The sequence below is a fragment of the Suncus etruscus genome, chromosome 14 (genome assembly GCF_024139225.1).
Source record: "Suncus etruscus isolate mSunEtr1 chromosome 14, mSunEtr1.pri.cur, whole genome shotgun sequence".
Lineage (NCBI taxonomy): Eukaryota > Metazoa > Chordata > Mammalia > Eulipotyphla > Soricidae > Suncus > Suncus etruscus.
The window spans coordinates 23,221,579-23,235,631 of NC_064861.1; positions in this window are offsets into that span (position 1 = coordinate 23,221,579).

Below are 14,053 nucleotides of genomic sequence, written 5' to 3' on the forward strand. Positions count from 1 at the left end.
CCGCCCCGCGGCTTCCCCCTGCCGGCCAGAGGCGGAGGTGCAGCCGAGATCGCCCCTAGAATGCTTTGCCTTTCCGTTGTCTTTTTTTTAACTTTGGGCGTCACACCCAACGGCCTTGCTCAGTTATTCCATGGCCCTGCGCTCAGGAATCGCTCCTGGCAATGCTCGGGGGACCACATGGGATGCCGGGGGTTGAATCTGGGTGGGCTGCATGCAAGGTGAGTTCCCTACCTGCTGGACTACCTCTCTGGCCCACTGACTGCCTTCTTTGTAAAAGGTGAGTTTTCAGGGCCAGAGCCATAGCACAGCGAGTGGGGCGTTTGCTTTGCACATGGCCCACCCAGATTCGATTGCCGGCATCCCATAGGGTCCTCTGAGCCTGCCAGGAATGACTTCTTAGCTCAGCTGGATGTGCCCCCCACCCCCCAGAGAAAGGTGATTTTTTTTTTTTTGTATTCTTTTAGGTGATTTACTTTTTTGTGTGGGGGGTTAGAAATAGAACTGAGGTCCTCACACATGGCCTGCGATTGAGGTACATCCTATCCTTAAAGGGTGAATTATTGCATATGAAAATAATATCTCTTTTTTTTTCTTCTGGTTTTTGGGTCACACCCTGCAGCGCTCAAAGGTTACTGCTGGCTCTACGCTCAGAAATCGCTCCTGGCAGGCTTGGGGGACCCTATGGGATGCCGGGATTCGAACCACAGTCCTTCTGCATGCAGGGCAAATGCCTTACCTCCGTGATATCTTCCGGCCCCACAAATTATATCTCGATTTAAAGGATTTTGGGTCAGGGCACCAATTTCAGGTCCCCAAGTGGGGACCCCTCCTGGAAACCAACTAACACGTGTACCCTATTACTCTCTTCATCGAATGTTACATCCAACCCTGGAGAAAGTGACTTGGAAAACTAGACCTGTAAGACATACAAAGCAAGCACCACCTTCACCTTCACCACATATCCCTGTCAGACTGGCTTCTCAGACCAGCCTGCTGCTCACAGAGCTCTGCCTTCCAGAGACCTTGAGGCCTACAAGTGTCCTGCCCTGGTCTAATGCTCTTTTAAGGCCATCTTGAAATTTTTATTAATTTCCAAGCAAGAATCTGAATTTTTTTCCTCTTACTTTAGGGGGTGGAGTGGTGGTTTAGACCACACCAGCAGTGTTCAGGACTTATTCTTGACTCAGTGCTCAGAGATCACTTCTGATGGGACTCGGAGGACCATATGTGGTCCCAGGGATGAACCAGGGTTATCCATGGGCAAAGTCATTATGTTATTGCTCTGCTCCAAGACTGTAAATTTTAATTTACAGAGCACTAGGCTCTGTAAATTATGTAACTAGTCCTGCACCTCAAAAAGGAAAGTCATGTGGGTAAATGGGGTCCTGAGGGTAGTTAATTGGTCATCCCCAAAGGAACACTTCCAAAATGCAATCATTAATCCTGATATTCTGTACTGCAAGTCTTCAGTCAAGAACACAAACTTAATTACCACCGAAATAGATTTAAAATCCAGATATACTTTTCTGTAAAATAAAGAGAATTGCCAAAGCTACTTCACAAGTCACCACAATCAAAAAAATCAAGATTAAAACTCAGGGAAACACTACCTCAGAGTACTCAGAAGTGAGACCATGAATCCTGCTAGAGAAATCCCCATAGAGAGGGACCGTAAGAAGCAGCCCAAGAAATTCACAAATGGGAGGCTGAGGTGAATTGTGACATCATGCCAAAGGTCACAGAGTAGAGAACAGAAGAGAAAATTTCAAAACAGAATTATTGACTTTGGTACAGACACACCCAGTGGTGCTTGGAGAGCAAAATGGAATGCTGGATTAGTATTATTAGTATTAGTATTGTTATTATTGATATTAGTACTAGAGTCCTTTTGAGGAAAGAATTAAATAAAAATTTTACTAATGTTATTTGTTTGTTTGTTTGTTTGTTTGGTCACACCTGGCAGCGTGCAGGGGCCACTCCTGGCTCTACACTCAGAAATCGCCCCGGCAGGCTCAGGGGACCATATGGGATGCTGGGATTTGAACCACCATCCTTCTGCATGCAAGGCAGATGCCCTACTGCTGTGCTCTCTCTCCAGCCCTAATGTTATTCTTAAATGCCTTAAAAATAACTAACTTTAGGACCAGAGTGATGACATCTGGCAACTTCATAGGATGTTGCAATAAGAGGGGGGTAGATCACTAGTCCCAGAAGCTGGAGTAAATTTTAGCATGCTGTATACCGGTTTATAAGATGACCCCCCCGACTTTTAAGAAGTTTTTCATGGGTTAAAAAGTCATCTTATAGGCCGGAAAATACAGTACCTGTTTGAAAAAATACAGGTATAATTATGAGCTAAACTAATCTTTGTGACAGTTTATGAGTTGAAGCAATATTAAATATAAAGTATTAAGACTGTCCTAAAAAGGGGCTGGGGAGGTGGCACTAGAGGTAAGGTGTCTGCCTTGCAAGCACTAGCCAAGGAAGGACCGAGGTTCGATCCCCCGGTGTCCCATATGGTCCCCCCCAAGCCAGGGGTAATTTCTGAGCACTTAGCCAGGAGTAACCCCTGAGCATCAAACGGGTGTGGCCCGAAAAACCAAAAAAAAAAAAAAAAAGACTGTCCTAAAAAAGATTCAAGACACATTGAAAGACGCATTTTTTTTTTTGGTTGACTTGGTAATGAACAAAAAAGGCTAAACTGTGAATTTTTTTTTTTTTGCAATTGCATAATTTTCTCTGGCAAAGCACTAGAGATGTTTAGTGATTCTTTACTTCTATTAAGTCAAACTTCTCAGCTAGAGCCATATCTAAAGTGCTGAGAGAACTAAACAATGTGGTGAAAATAAGAGCTTGAGAGGTTAATGTGTGAAATAAAACACACACACATGAACACAAACACAAGGCTGTACTGTGACAGTTGGGGATTTAAGGAGTCAAGTAAAATTTGCTTATTCTCTTTCTAGGTTGAGAACAATGGATAGCTCAAATTTTCCACACACACAAATATTGTTTTATAATCGTGGAGGGAGTGATACCTGCACATATACAGATGAATAAAGCTAAACTGTGCACTTACAAAACTATAAATCAATAAATTGGTACAGTAAATTTTCCAGCAACCTATATATATTTCTACAGTTACATCAATTTTTAAAATTAATATTCTGAATAATTCTGTGCTAATACCTTTTAAAATGTATATGAACTAGTTAACTCTACAAATGTACAATTTAGAAAGAGTGAAGAGAATTAAGAAAACTATAGCGGTGTTTGCCTTGCAAGCAGCCAATCCAGGACCGAAGGTGGTTGGTTCGAATCCCGGCATCCCATATGGTCCCCCGTGTGTGCCAGGAGCTATTTCTGAGCAGATAGCCAGGATAAACCCCTGAGCACCGCGGGTTGTGGCCCAAGAAAACAAAACAAAATACAAGAAAACTTTAGGGGGATCTGAATAGGCCCATAAGAGTGTGTTTTATCCTAAGAAAGGGAAAATTGGCTTTATGTTAGAAAATATAGATACTGCTTAAGTAATCTGTACTAATAAGTAAACTATTGTGATAAAAAATAAAATGTTGGGGGCCGCAGAGATAGCACAGTGGCATTTGCCTTGCAAGCAGTCGATCCAGGATCTAAGGTGGTTGGTTCGAATCCCGGCATCCCATATGGTCCCCCGTGCCTGCCAGGAGCTATTTCTGAGCAGACAGCCAGGAGTAACCCTTGAGCACTGCCGGGTGTGGCCCCAAAACCAAAACAAATAAAATAAATAAAATAAATAAATAAAATGTTAAGAAAAAAACCTCAGGGCCGGCGAGGTGACACTAGAGGTAAGGTGTCTGCCTTGCAAGCGCTAGCCAAGGAAGGACTGTGGTTCGATCCCCCTGCGTCCCATATGGTCCCCCCAAGCCTGGGGCAATTTCTGAGCGCCTAGCCAGGAGTAACCCCTGAGCATCAAATGGGTGTGGCCCAAAAATCAAAAAAAAAGAAAAAGAAAAAAACTCAAAGTTAAAAAAAAACACCTGCTCAGACAGAACATTTAAACGAAATGTTCATTTGTATGGGAAAAATATAAAATCTCTTAGCAACCGAGGGGTAACCAAAGCTCTCTTAATCTCATAGAGCAAAAGCCCTAAGTTTTTGCTAAGTGCCATACCCAATGTCACATGCTGAGAAGTTTTGTTTTGTCTTTCAAAGAAAGTCTGTTAATACTTCTTGCAAAACTGGTTTCATGGCTATGAATTTTATAAGCTATTGCCTATCCCTGAATGATAATCTAGATGGTATAGTATTCTTGGGGAGGTGTTCATTTCACTGAGTTTTTATCTTTTTAATTTTTCTCTACCTTACTCTTCTTGCTTGTAGAATTTCATTTGACAGATCTGTGAATCTTTTTTTTTTTTGTTTTGTTTTGTTTTTGGTTCACATCCCCCGCCAGCAGCAGCACTCAGGGGTTACTCCTGGCTTTGCACTCAGAAATCGCTCCTGGCAGGCACAGCGGACCATATGGGATGCCAGGATTCAATGACTGTAGCCTGAGATGCCACCGTCATTTCTGAGTTGGCCGCGTGCAAGGCAAATGCCCTACCGCTGTACTCTCCAGCCCCAGATCTGTGAATCTTTTTTTTTCTCCTTTTTTTTTTTTTTTTTTTCTTTTTCTTGGTGGTGGTGGTGGTGAGATCTGTGAATCTTAAGGTATTTCCTTTCTCGGTCTTGCTGCTTTCAATAAAATCTGTCTCCATTTTTGACTTTTGTCTTTCTGAGTACCACGTGCCTTGGAGATTTTCTATTTGAGTCTATATTTAGAAGCCCCTTTGTGCTTCTTGGATCTGGGTGTCTATGTATTCCTGCACTTTGGAAATTATTCTTTGTTTCAACTTGGCTTTTGGGGTCACACTTGGAGTAATCAGGCGTGGAGGCTCAAAATAAAGTTTTATAAAACTAAGATGCATCAGGTCAATGGGCTAGAAGATGGTGAACTTCTCACATTATGGATTTTATGGAAAGAGAACTGGAAAGCACATCTGGGGAAAATGGTGGGTTGCAGGGGTGAGAACCAGAATGATGATGGTCCCTGGATGCACACTCCAGGGTATCTGCAACCTAAACAAAGTCAGAGTTAGGCTTTGGGGGTAGCACAGAATGTGTGTAACTGTCCTTATCTCTAGGGCTTCCGGGAGAGGGGAAGGCAAGGAGAAGAGTATGTTGCATGGCTGGAGCAATAGTGCAGCAGAGAGGGCACCACCTTGCATGTGACTGAACCAGGTTCAATCTCCAGCATCCCATATGGTTCCCTGAGCCCACCAGAAGTGATCCAAGAGCTCTGATCCAGGAGTAAATCCTGAGTACCACTTGGTGGGGCAGGTGAGGAGAAATGGAGGAGAAAAAAGGAGGAGGAAGAAGAGGAGGAAAAGAAAAAAGGAAGAAGAGGAGGAAAAGAAAAAAGGAAGAAGAGGAGGAAAAGGAAAAAGGAAGAAGAGGAAAAGAAAATAGAAGAGGAGGAAGAGGAAGAGGAGAAAGAAGAAAAACAACCAGTTGTCTGATTTCCTTGGGCTGGTTCCTCCAGGACTGTGGAAGATGAAGGAAATGCAGAGCTGGGAGAGGACAGAGTGTGTGGCTTGGACCTGGGCAGAGCAGCAGACTAAGTCAGCTCCCTATCCAGAGACCTGCTGTGAGGATTGTGTTTATGTGCACATCCTGTTGAGTAGTTGGAGTGCACCCCACTTGCCAAGAGAGACAAGCTCCTTTTAATTGGCATCCCCCACAACACCCTTTCAAACAAGCCTTGAGACACAGGGGGCAATGGTATAAAGAAACTGTTCTGTGAGTTTGGATTAGGACTAGACAATGCGGAGTTCACCGGTAAGGAAGCGCAGAAGCATCTCTTAATTTCTTTTGCTTTTTATGGACCACAGCTGGCAATGCTCAGGGATTACTCCTGGCTCTGCACTCAGGGATCATACCTGGTGGTGCTCTGGGGATCATATGGGATGCTGGAAATCAAACCCAGGTTGGTCCCCTTGCAAGGCAGATGCCCTATTCATTGTGCTATCATTCCAGCCTTGAGCATTTACTTACTCACTAGGTAGATCTGAACAATTTTACTATTATCCTCTGAGAATCCAAAATTTTGATTTCTCTTTAAAATGGAATTTTATCTCAAAAATATTGGAAGCTGCTGCATTAAAAGCACAATTATAGGGACCAGAGAAATAGCATGGATGTCAGGCATTTGCCTTGCATGCAGAAGGACGGTGGTTCGAATTCCCGCATCCCATATGATCCCCCGAGCCTGCCAGGACTGATTTCTGAGTGTATAGCCAGGAGTAACCCCTGAGCGCTGCCGGGTGTGACCCCCCTCCCCAAAGAAAAAGCACAATTATAAATATTTAACTAAGTTTATTTTAAAATAGTACTGGAGATAGAACCCAGTATCAAACCATACACGTGAGGTACAATCCCTAGCACTCTAACATTTAAAGAGCAATACTAGGTGCTGGAGAAATAGGGCACTTGCTTTGCATGTGGCTAACCTGGTTTGACCCCCAGCACCCCCAAACCCTGTCAGAAATGATTCCTGAACACAGAGCCAAAAGTAACCCTGAGCACTGTTGGGTGTGTCCCCAAACCAGAAAAAAAATAATAATGATTAGAGCCAAAGCAGCAGTACAAATGGGTAGGGCATTGCCTTGTATGTGGCCAACCTGACATCCCGTATGGTCTCCTGAGCACTACCAGGAGTAATTCCTGAGTACAGAGCCAGGAGTAACCCCTGTGCATCACTGGGTATGACCCAAACACCCATACACCAAAAAAAGATCATTTAAAAATATGGGGCCGGAGTGGTGGTGCAAGTTGTAGGGTGTTTGCCTTGCCACGCTAACCTAGGACACACCTCGGTTCAATCCCCTGGTATCCCATGTGGTCCCTCAAATCAGGAGTGATTTCTGAGCACATAGCCAGGAGTAATCCCTGAGTGTCACCGGGTGTGGCCCCAAAATAAAAAAAAAATAGTGTGATTATTTGGGGCTAGAGTGATAGCACAGTGGGTAGGGTGTTTGCCTTGTATGCATCTGACCCAGGTTTGATCCCCAACATCTCATATGGTCCCCAAGCACTGCCAGAAATGATCCTTGAGTACAGAGCTGGGAATAATTCTTGAGCGCTGCTACCAGGTATGGCCCAACAACAACAAATTTAGTGTGATCCTATGGGGCCAGAGAGAGAGAAAGCACAGGAGGTAGGGCACTTGCCTTACATAGGGCTGACATGGGTTTGATCCCTGGTATCCCATATGATCCCCCAGCTCATTAGTCATGTACTCTTGCTCCAGCCCCCAACAAATACTGAAAAAAAAAAGCACACCAAATTTTTTTTTTCTGTGTTTCTGATGTAAGGTAAGATTTGATTTACAATCCTGGATGCAGAATGATCATGTTTATGCCTCCAACTCGACATTTTATTATTATTCCCCGAGAATAACAGTGAGGAGTTTTGTAACCCCAAGGTAACACAGTTCTGTAAGAGGGAGAAGGGGCGACATTTAGCGGTGCTGCCATCATAAATCAGTGAACTGCCTTTCTCCCGGAGCTCTGGGCTCCACTCCCGGCTGTCAGAAATGTAGAAAGGGAAATCCCATGAGAATTTATGTAACCCTACGAGGACTTGTTTGCTTTTCTGCAAACAGCTTTTTGGAAACAAGGCGAGAACTAGGCTGATTCAATTCGATGTGAAGAACCCAATGGTTTAGGTTTAGGGAAAATGTGGGGCAACTTCAGCTATTTTCCTCACCAGAAAAACCCTGACCTTGTAAATAGACAAGAACGTTGAGTGCCTCCGACTAAATGAGGGGCTGGTTGAGCAAATCAATTAATGAAAGAGCGTGAGTCAAGCTGCTTCTGCTGCGTGGCCTTTTCATTGTGAGAACAGTTCCATCCCAGAGTCACCCCAAAATGCTGAATACATAACAAGGCCAATCACTCCAGTCAGCTGCTGAATATTCATGCCCAGATGATGCTTCCCGTCAATATGTTTGACTTTGGTGTTTACTGATAGATTTTCAAATTCACTGCGCAAACCGAAAGCGAAAAGAAATCTAAAAACATTAAGAACGATGACAAAGGAAAAAAAAAAAAGACATTTGTGTGGAAAGCATCAAAGACTTCTGGAAAGGATTGCCAGACCAATACACTTATCCCCAAATAGTCTCCAGGGTTTATCTGAAATTCAAAATTCATTGGACACCCTGGACTTTTATTTTCTAATTTCAGCAACTTGTTTTGGGGCCAATAATTTGATCCAGAGGTGAGAGACAGGGATTATGTCAGGGGAATTAGGTCACATTTTGAGAGTCAGACAACAGGAAACCAAGCAGGAATCATATAAGCAAACAGAAGAGATTTTCAGAAATCTAGAGGCATAGTGGAGAGTTGGAGGGGAGAATTTAGGGTTGCGACATGGGATCACAGGAATATGGGGCTCTCAAAAAGCTGCAATGTTTCCAAAAAGTTCTACATGAAAATTTCTTCATGAGGCTGGCGTGGAACTGGAGTGCATGTTAGCATGGCCCATAGAATAACAGAATTAAACTCTGTGTTCCAGGAGCTGAAGAGATGGCACAGGGGTTGAAGTACACTGCTGACCTCAATTTGATGCCCAGAATTGCATATGACTTTTGGTCTCCTGAGCACAGCTAGGAGTGCAGAGCCAAGAGTAAGTCCTGAGCCTGGCTAAATTAATTAATGAAATCTACATTCTGGAAGAATCCCAGATCCCATTGGATGGTGGAGGAAAGGGATATGTCCATGTATGTGCAACCCTTATCAAGTTAGATTTTCCGTGGCCCATTTTGCAGCTCACAGTGAAGTAACCAAGGCATGAAATAGACGCGAAGTCCTTTCTTTTATTTTCCTGCATTCTCTTGCCAAGCATGAAGGGAAATACGGTTTACTGCACCTCATTCCAAAGTCTTCTCTTCAATCTACTTCCTCCATGGCCCCTGCTGTTCTCCAGCTTCCCCTCAGCATAATTTCCTCAGACGTCAGCAATCTGGTGTGTTCTCCCTTCATCACAGATCGACATTAAGCCTCGCTTTCCAATGAAAAAGTACCTCTCAGCTTCCCTAGTGATCTGCCAGATGAGCTCATTGGAAGAGAGAGAAAATGAAGCTAGAAATGGTAGGATTCTCACAGGCACACTGGGCAAGGGACAAACACAAAGTTTCTGATTCCATTCCCCGTGTCCTGAAGTCATCTGGTGCCTTTTGAGACCAAATGCTCTTGATGCAGACACAACGCCTTTTCCATTCTTGAAATGTCCCATTTCTTGGCAACTTTTCCCCTGCACTGTGCATTCTTTGCTCTTCCCTGAGTCCAGGAAGAGAGTCCAAACCAGCAGAGACTGAGAAGGGACAGTTCAGAGCAGAAAACCCCACACAGCTGCGCTCCTTTTGCTCAAGATGACTGGCCAGGTAACCACAAGTACAGTGGATAGGGCACTTGCTCTGTACCTGTTGGTCCAGGTTTGATCCCCAGATCTCCATATGGTTCCCCAGCCTGCTAGAAGTGATCCCTGAATGCAGAGCCAAAATACCCCTGAGCACCACCAGGTGTGTCTCAAAAACAAACAAACCAACAAAAATATACAGGAGGGTTAAAAAAAAAATCAAGCTGCCTGGACGGACTGGCTGTGATGTCAAGTGTGGGGCTGCTGGCTTGGGTGTATGTGTGTGTGTCCAGTGGCCTTCCCAGCTAGAATGATCCTAAGGAAACTTCCCAGCCCCATCCAAGCTGCTTTGTGGGGAGGACCTAGCTCAACAGGACATCTATGTGTGAGCTGCCAGAAGTGCTCCCTGAATGCAGAGTCAAAATAAGTCCTGCTGGAACCCTTCAGTAGTTAGGGGCCCTCTCCACTTATCTGACCTCTTCAGGTGTTGAAAACAATTCCTTTGACCTCCACTTTTCTCACATGCCCTTCAGCACACTCCCCACCAGAATCAAGGGATGTGAGAAATCCCAGGGCAGAAGGGGAGATTCCAAGGCTCACCCCAATCTTGTTCTCTTCTGAAACATAGCTTTGGGGTTCAGAGAGATGAAATGGGGTAAAGCCTTGCTTTACACTGTAAAACCCTGTTGGATCCCCAAACTACTTATGGATAGTCCCCCAGGCCTGCCAGTAGTGATCCCTGATAACAGAACCAGGGGTATGTCCTGAGCACTGCCGAGTATGACCCCCCCCCCCAAGTCTAAATGAATAAGTAAAATAAAACGAAGTTTGGATAGAGGAAGGTTGTCACCAGCAGTTTCAAATCAATTTCAGGGTATCTTCTTTCTTGTTCTTTCTTTCTTTCTTTCTTTCTTTCTTTCTTTCTTTCTTTCTTTCTTTCTTTCTTTCTTTCTTTCTTTCTTTCTTTCTTTCTTTTCTTTCTTTTTCTTTCTTTCTTCTTTCTTTCTTCTTTCTTTCTTTCTTTCTTTCTTTCTCTCTCTTTCTCTTTCTTTTCTTTTTCTTTCTTTCTATGCTTTTTTGTTGAAGCAACATAGTTTTTATTGAACAAAACTTAATTAGAAGGGCGTGAGGTGGTGGAGAAGAAAAGGAATATGTTCAAGAAGAACATGAGCTTGAAAGAGCAAGTAAGATACATATTCAGGGACCCGGAGAGATGGCACACAGGCGTTTGCCTTGCAAGCAGCCAATCCAGGACCAAAGGTGGTTGGTTCAAATCCCGGTGTCCCATATGGTCCCCTGTGCCTGCCAGGAGCTATTTCTGAGCAGACAGCCAGGAGTAACCCCTGAGCACCACCGGGTGTAGGCCAAAACCAAAAAAAAAAAAAAAAAATACATGTTCAGTGGAGAACCCATGTCAGGCCAGAGAAGGCAAGCCTCAATCTCATTCTAAAACCAGTGATGAAAACTTTGCAGAGGAACACCAGGGACATCTCCTTCCCCTGGGTGAAGGGCTCTTAAATGTCCCTGACACTGGAGCATGAAGGAGGGGAGAAAGGGTTAAATGGTAAAGCCTTCCTGGTGGACTTATGCTATACCTGAGGTATAGCATATGAGTCATTTATATGAAGCCCTGGGTTTATCCTCAGTCCTACAAAGTAAATAAATACATAAATGAATTAAAAAAGGGGGGGCAGAGGGACCAAAGAGATAGCATGGAGGTAAGGCATTTGCCTTGCATGCAGAAGGACGGTGGTTTGAATCCTGGCATCCCATATGGTCCCCCGAGTCTGCCAGGAGCGATTTCTGAGGGTAGAACCAGGAGTAACCCCTGAGCTCTGCCAGGTGTGACCCAAAAGCCCCCCCCTCAAAAAGGGGGGCCCAGAGTGATAGCTCTGCAGGTAGGGCATTTGCCTTGCATTTGGCAGGTCTGGGTTTAATCTCCAGCATCCCATAGATCCCCAAAATCTTCCAGGAGTAATTTTTGAGCGCAGAGCCAAGAGTAACCCTGAGTGCTGCTGGGTGTGGCCCCAATACCCAATAAACTAAATAATTAAAAAGCTAGGGGTCTTGTTTACTGGCTCCAGAGCCTAGGGAACTGGGACACAACTCAACAGTTAGAGCATCTGCTTTGATTTGGAGTATTGGGTCCAAATCCTGGCACCACAAAACAACAAATAGGACCTTGTGGGAGGGAGGTGTCTCAGCATAGGGTCTCATATCAATGAAACAAGCAACAAAACAAAACACATGAAATCCAAACTATTCTGACCTGTGACCTTTTGTGGGTTTTTTTTTGTTTGTTTTCTTTTGTTCGTTTTGCATCTGTGGATCCAGTAAAAATAAGACTCTCCTGTTGGTCCCTCTTGTGTCTGTCTCTGTCTCTCTGTCTCTGTCTCTCTGTCTCTCTCTTCCTCTTTCTCTCTCTTCCTCTCTCTTCCTCTCTCTCTCTTCCTCTCTCTTCCTCTCTCTTCCTCTCTCTCTTCCTCTCTCTCTCTCTCTCTCTCTCTCTCTCTCTCTCTCTCTCTCTCTCTCACACACACACACACACACACACACACACACACACACACACACACACACACACACGAGTCCTTGGAAGAACACGAAGTTATCACAGGTGGACAGGTGGACTAGCTAAGCCAATGCTCTTCCCTTGGCGCTGGCCAGGCTCACAAACACTTGTCCCTGGCTCCGGGCCACACCTTCCGGCCTCTGACTTTGGCCACCAGGTGGCGCGCTGTGGGCGCTTGGAGCCGGCGTCAGGTCAGTGGTCTGCGGGGACCGTACCAGGCCGGCCCCTCCTCCAGATTCCCGGTTCCCTTCCTTGCAGTTTTCAGAGACAGTCAAGGGGCTTTCTGGAGGGCTGATGGACCTGGCCTTAGCCCTCTGGATGTGGGCGCACAGGAGGGAGCAGGGCAAGTGGAAAGCTGCTCCCAGCTGCTCTTCTCATTCTATTTAGATCCTTCTAGGCTGCTCAGAACCTTTAGGTTAAAGCCAGTCCTCAGCATCCTGTCGACAATTGGGCTTTGCTAAGGTCCCCATTCCTTCTTCCTTCCCCCTTCCCCAAACCCGCTCTTGCTGAACTTGTCCTCCTCTGTCCTGTCCATTCTGCATGGTCTCCTCTCTCCATAGGCTTCCCACTCCCCTACCCTCACCCACACACTCAGCAGGGTCTCTCCAGGCAACATCTGCCCTAAACTCAGCACCACCCCCACAGCCCTGCAGCTTTCATTCCCCTGTCCCCATCTGGACTGTGAGCTGCCCTGGGGGTTACTTAGTTCCCAGTCTGGATGTGTGGGATAAGGGTGGGCGGGTGGATCTACAACAGTGAGTGAGTCTCACCTCCGGGTCTCACCTCATCTTCCAGGACTTAGGCCACCCCTGGTCCAAGCCTGACCTGGGGGAGTCTTTAGGGAAACCATTTTTCCTGACCAAGGAAGCAGAGGAAAAGGAAAGAGAGGCAAATGCAAGACCATCTCCACACTTTGTTTGCATCAAACGTGCAAATCCTGGCCAATAGTTACATTATTATATATAGGTCTGTGTGTTGAGGGCTCCTTCTGGGCTGCCATTATGCCGAGCCTGCAGGTTTGAATCCTAAACCCTACTCAGCTCAGCACAGGGCAGCAGCTACTGCTGGACCTCAGAGAAGGGCTGTGAGGTCCAGAGAGATGAAGTGAGCTCGGCTGTGTGTATCTCAGAGCCAAGCTGCAGCAAACAGCTGCATAGATTCAGTCTGTGAACAGCTTCCTGTGCTTAGAAAAGATGGCTGGAAGTCTTCAGGAGAGGAATGGTGGAATAAAAACAGGAGAAAAGAAGGAGGGAAGGTGGAGGGGGTGGTGCCCAGGAGACACCCCTTTCACTTAGCCAGCACAGTTTGTTAAAGATGACCAAGGCTGGTCTGGACCCAGGTTGGGGTCCGGTGTTGGAGATGCCAGAGCCCGGGGAGAGGTCTTAGGGATAGGGAATGCCCAGGGTCCGAGGAAAGCCCACCATTCAATTGAGGAAACACAAACCTTGGAGGATGCAATCACATGTAGATTTACTTCAATCACAGAATCCTCCGGATCCACTCACAGCCACCAAATGCAGCAGGAATTTTCGGTTTGTAGTGAGACCCTGAGCTACTTCTCACACAGGTTTTTAAGGAGTTTTACATGGTAATTAGCAAACAGTTCAAAGCATTTCATAGGTTATACAAACTGTATGAGTTTGAATTTTACCAAAGACAATCTCAGAAAAATGGCCCAAATTCTGCCCCTTCATGACCTCACAGGTGTTCCACCCTGAGCCTGATGTTTTTTCTGATAAACGTAGTCCTCCCAGGTGGTCCCTAGGTGTATACTGATTTGGCTCGGGGAATGTCCCTTGCTGGCAGGGCGGAGGTCCCTTGTGCCAGGGTGGAGTTGTCACTCTGGGTTGTGGGCTTGACTATGGGGGAGGTCATGAAGTTAGTTTATTAAAGAAAAATCTTCTAGCAAGCTAGTGACAGAAGCAAGATCTGCGTTAGTCTTAACTATTTTTATGTTTTCTTTTTTTTTTTTTTTTTTTTTGGGTCTCACCCGGCAGTGCTCAGGAGTTACTCCTGGCTCCATGCTCAGAAGTCGCTCCT